Here is a 6,464-nt window from a genome sequence, read left to right as displayed (position 1 = left end):
GTTTGACACATTTTTCTATAGAAGGCATTAAGAATTTTGAGATAAGGAGATAAAAGAAACTTGTAGGCTAAGTCACCTTCTTTCATTGAATTTAGATATAAGGTCACAATATCTGGGGGGATAACTTCTTATACTCCCCAAGAGATAAAGAACTTGTTTTGGGCCGTACTCGAATGAAAACCAAAACCTTGGTATCCAAAACACCGATTCTCACTTCTGAACTCATTGTTCTAAATCCTTAAAACAGGTGAGACTCCTGAGAAGTATTCTAGGAAAAAGGGTCTTCCTTTTTTAAACAGAAACTTTCTTTTATTTTAGAGAGGAAATAATTATAAGATCAGAAAGGGAGATTCTTACTCCTGTATACCTCGAAGGCTGGGGAGGAATCTTACATTCTACCCCACTTAAAAAGTGCGAGATGTCCTCATCTCGCAAGGTAGAGGACAACTCTTTTTCTTAAGATCCAATTTTATTCTGGGGTTCCTTATATTCTGGTCAACCCAACAGAATACTGGGATAAATATCCCTTATATAGAACTCATAATTAAATAACAATTCATTCAGATCTTATCATTCATATCTTTAACATGATAATGGTCCATTAGACCGAAAAATTTCCTTCTGAACATTCCTTCACGAGAATTTCAGTTAAGCTAGTCCTCAATTTGCCATCCCTTAACTTGATCTACCGGTCAAGTATTAAAAGTAGCAATCTAACAGCACAACCCACTAACCTCATAGTGATTTTCTGAATTCATTATCATCATTCTAGTTATGAATATCATCACAAGGACTCGTCCCATTCCCCCTCATTGAGGTTTCATTATATTTCAACTAATTTTTAGAAATCAACATTTTCCAATCAGCATTTTCAATCAGAATCCAAATCAATTCATCAATTCTCAAACAGAATTAAAATCATATCAATCACATTCGAAATCATCATCTAGATAGCATTAACGCTTATAATTTCAAGTCTTAGATTTACTCGTATATACTGTCAGTAAAGAGCTGCAGTATACTCTCGGTATATACGGGTAGTCACGGTCCTTGGAATTATAAGATAATTACTATCATGTCTAGGCCTCAAGCAAGTCAGGGATTCTATATAATTGCGGTACTTCCATCTGAAGACCCAATTACCAAATTACAAATTTCAGTTTGAATATCAAATTGTATGAATTATCTCACACAATTATAACCCTTTTGTGTTTCTTGATAAATTTTTGATATATTTGTCTTCTCAGTTGATCTTTATTAACCAAAGGCTCTGATACCAACTGTAAGATCCTTGTTCCCACCGAGCAACGGATTTCGGGTACTGGCAGCGGAAGTAGCGCTTCTCGCGCGGGACAGGGGTCCCACACTCGGGGCCTCGCCCACGGATATCCGGATAAGAGACTAATCCGTCGGTTATTCCAAAACCGAACCCGGAAAAACTTTCTTAACCGGAAGCACGGGCGATTCCACCAAGATAACTTTTTACTCTAACGTAGACAAGATCATTTCTGATCGAGATGATCCAATTACATCTATAAGATACTTAGTCAGTTCAAGGAAGAAACTTGCACTTGGATCATTGGGATCAACGCTTTTTTCCCCATTCAAGAGGCACAGCCGTTGATTCCTATCCATAGAACAGTTACTTTCCGGGATTTTTTTTTTCTATCGTAAAAACAAAAGTTTGAGTCTCGATTTACGGATCCATCAGTCTAGCCTAACCCCATCCAGTCCCATGGGTTAGCCAACCGCCCAACCACTGTAGTGATGGGATCCAATTAAGAATTTGGTTAGGTTTTGTCCCGGGTACCAAGGAAAAGAGTTCCAAGGCCCCCTAGCCGGATGTTCATGCAAAATAAAACTAGACACACCACTCACACACCCAATATGAAATTGCCTTTTTCACAGATTCAACCAGTTTAAAACAATCCTTTAATAAAACTATAGTATCACTGATCACCATCTTCCAATTTATCCAGTTGATTCTTAATTTTTCCATCATTCCTTCATCAGAGTATCTATGGCATCATTGGCAACTAGGACGCTCACCACCTATCCACTCAGGGGCCGTTTCTTAGTTCCTAGCCCTTAATACTCGGCAATATAATCACTTATCAAGATGGACTGTCGTTGAAGATCAGCAAGATCAACCAACGGATCCATATAAGGAGCCATGGACTCATCCATTGAAGACCAGCAAGGTCAATCAACCAGATCCATACTCGATTTCAGAAAACAACTCCAACTCTGTTCCAATATCTTCCTCGACGCACGCGTGGGTATCCTAGGCGACCTAGAGCCCGAGCACCGTATGGTCAGCACCTTCTAGGATCCTTCGCAGGTGACCTAGCGCTTCACTCATAGGCCGCTTCCTTGGCCCCTCATCCACCGTACCGGAAGCTCACCATTTTAATCGCACCGAGGCTGGTCAAGACCTCGGCCGACCTTGCTACGCGAGACGTCCTTCATTGACTCTCCGTCAGCAGTTGCAACATTATCAGTTAGGTCTCACGACCTTAATCACAAGATAGTCACAATGCTCCCCCAGCAATCTTGACATAAAACAGTCATTTACAAACAGTATTTACAAACAGTTTACAATACAGTTTCTATTTTTACTTTCATTTTTCCACATTATCCCTCATCAATCCACATTACTTATTCCATATTCCATTTATATGTATACTCATCCCCTCACATCATTTTCCATCTCAACACTTCATATTCATTTACATCACATATCGTATATTCACATTCATACATATATTCACATCTCCACATCCACATCCACATTCACATCCACACATCCACATCTACATCCATACATCTATTTTCACATCCACATCTACATGCACATTCATGCATCCACATCCATACATCCACATCTACATGCACATTCACATCCATACATCTACATCTATATGCGTACATTCTCATCTACATGCATACATCCACATCTCTATGCATACATCCACATCCACATCCACATTCACATTCTCCTCATACATCTACATCTACATGCATACATCCACCTCCACATTCACATCCACATCTATACATCTACATCTACATGCATACATCCATCTCCACATCCACATCCACATCTACATCTACATGCATACATCCACCTCCACATCCACATCTCGGGGGGGTCACTATATGTAAAATATCCCTATCGCGTGCGTTCAAGGCCTATATTTTAAATCCCTTATTTGTGAATTTTTTAATCTATATAATATCCCCTTTTCTTTATGAATCTGTAAATTTTTTTGAAAAAATTTTAAATCATACCCTTATGTAAATATATTTCTGTAAGTTTCATAAATTAAAATTATGCTTCTGTTGAACGCACGTGATATTCACATTTTTTTGTGAGTGACCCCCCCCGAGATCCACATCCATATCTATACATCTACATCTACATGCATACATCCACATCCACATCTATACATCTACATCTACATGCCTACATCTACATCTCCATTCACATCCACATCTATACATCTACATCTACATGCATCCATCCACATCTCTATTTACATCCTCATCTATACATCTACTTCTACATGCATACATCCACATCTCCATGCATACATCCACCTCCACATTCACACTCACATCCATACATCTACATCTACATGCAAACATCCACATCTCCATGCATAATAAAATTCTTTTAATTAATCTAGGATGATAGTTCCTAGAATATGGTAGGAAGTCCTCTTTTTATGCTTTGAATGAATTTATTTTATGCGTAATTTCTATAAAAATTTTGCCATAGCTCCGCTACTATGACTGATAAATCTCAATTTTTTTCTAAGGGATAAAGCTTATCATTAAGGAAATAATTAGAATGGTCTCTAATTGGATCATTAAGAGAATAATTAGAATGGTCTCTAATTGGATCATCAATCCATAATGGATTGAATCATCAATATACATAAACTAAAAGCATAGAAAAAAGCCATTAATTTGGCCTCAAGCATAGCTTAATCTTGGATTAAGGAAAAGCCTTATGAAAAGTCTCATTTGGATTGAAAAGGGTCATGAGTATGACCATTTCTTAAGTGAGAGAAAGAGAAAAACCATTAGAATTAATAAATATAAATTGAATTTTATGTAATTCTTTACTATCATTACTTAATTAACTTCAATAGCATTTCAAAAACCATACCAATTAAGCTTCTCAAGCTTGAGAGGGGTTGAGAAGAGAGAATCATTGAGAAATTATAGAAAAGATCAAGACTCAATATACTTACCTTATAATTTGCTTGATTCTTTACTCACGGTAGAGGCCCCCAACCAATCAATTGGTTTAGTATGTTGATGACCAATGGGGATTGAAGAAGAGAGAAGTATCAAAAACTAGTGAATTATTAAAGAATTCACAGTTCTTGGCTTAGGTGGAGTAGAGTAACAATGCATAAGACACTCTATATTTTGGCTTAGGTGGAGTAGAGTAACAAAGCATAAGACACTATATATTTTGGCTTAGGTGGAGCAGAGTAACAAAGCATAAGACACTATATATTTTGGCTTAGGTGGAGCAGAGTAACAAGGCATAAGACACTATATATTTTGGCTTAGGTGGAGCAGAGTAACAAGGCATAAGACACTATATATTTTGGCTTAGGTGGAGCAGAGTAACAAGGCATAAGACACTATATATTTTGGCTTAGGTGGAGCAGAGTAACAAGGCATAAGACACTATATATTTTGGCTTAGGTGGAGCAGAGTAACAAGGCATAAGACACTATATATTTTGGCTTAGGTGGAGCAGAGTAACAAGGCATAAGACACTATATATTTTGGCTTAGGTGGAGCAGAGTAACAAGGCATAAGACACTATATATTTTGGCTTAGGTGGAGTAGAGTAACAAAGCATAAGACACTATATATTTTGGAACAAGGGGAGGCTTCTATTTATAGGAAAATTTGAGCTCCTAACCAAACAAACTGATTCTAGAATTTTCCAAGTCAGTTTGGTCACTTTTTGACCATTTTTAGGTCAGTTAAGCTAACTTTTTGGAACTAGACTTGAATGAGGAGAGAGGAGAGATAAAATATCTCAATTTTTATGAGTTTAAAATTTATTCAAGCATGTGAAATATGCACCTCCTTTAAAGAATTCCCCTTCCTTACATATGTGTCATAATGGAATCATTTTAATATTGCTCATAGTTTTTTACTAATAAGCCTTGTACATTTTCAACTCTTCATCTTATGTGAGCATTTAAGGGACTCCCCTTCCTTACATATGTGTAATAATAAAATCATTATTCCCAAAATATCTCATATTTTTAATATTGCTCATAGTTTTTTATTAATAAACCTTGTACATTTTCAACTCTTCATCTTATGTGAAATATGCACCTTCTTTTAGAGAACTCTCCTTCCTTACATATGTGTCATAATGGAATCATTTTAATATTGCTCATAGTTTTTTACTAATAAACCTTGTACATTTTCAACTCTTCACCTCATGTGAGCATTTACTCATTTTTGGGTATTATCTTTTTACGATTTGGATTTATCTCCTCCCTACACATGGATTGATGCTATTGGCCCATAGGAACCTTAATTGGACCATAGTCTAAAGATTTATGAAAATCTAGACCCTTAGGCTAAGGTTCTTTATACCTATTTCCAATTAATTCCAATTGCACATTGAAAAATTCTTTTTAAATTTCTGTTTCAGGGAAACTCATCTGAATTATAAGAGATATTTTTCTATCCAAAAATATTCAAAATCTGAATATTCTCTCTCTAGAATATTTTCTCTCTCTAGGTTAAAACAATCACAAACAATATCTCTTATATTTCAGAAAAGGAATTGATTACAGGGGAATATACTAGACATCAGGGGGGAGGAATCTTACATAACTAATATACTTCGAGAGCATAAGAACTTGGCATACTCTGTTGGTATATATCCTACATCGTCTTCAAATAGAAATACCTTCTACTAAGTCCTCTAAGAATCTAGAAATCACTCACCACATTTTAACAACTAATTTAAAACTTAAACCAGCCAACTGTGTGTGAACATGCAAACAATATATCCAAAAGTTAAAAGCACATAAAGAACAAAAGATTATGATTTGAATACACCTGTTGTAGTGCTCGTTGATGTTGTGCGTTTGCATTGATGCATTGCTGATGTTGTGCAGATTGCTTCTCTTTGCTCTTTGTAGGCATTGCATGTCTCCCCCCTTCCTAATTTGTGTGCACGGTAGGTGGACTATTGGGGCGTGTTTGTATGCTCTTGTGTAGCTGAGATCTCTGCAATATGTTTATTAACAAACAAGAAAAGAAAAGAAAAGAATAAAATTTGTTATTGGTGCCAATCACCGAATATAGCCGAGGAGAAAAACCCAGTGGGAGAAAAGTGCCCTGGCTTGTTGATCTTATTGTGGAGTTGATAAGCTTACCCTTGCACTCGTGGTGGATCCGTGTCTACTTTT

Source organism: Cibotium barometz, chromosome 25, assembly GCF_041138505.1.
Source record: "Cibotium barometz isolate CiBa-2024 chromosome 25, ASM4113850v1, whole genome shotgun sequence".
Taxonomy (NCBI): Eukaryota; Viridiplantae; Streptophyta; class Polypodiopsida; order Cyatheales; family Cibotiaceae; genus Cibotium; species Cibotium barometz.
Note: the sequence above shows the minus strand (reverse complement) of the source record.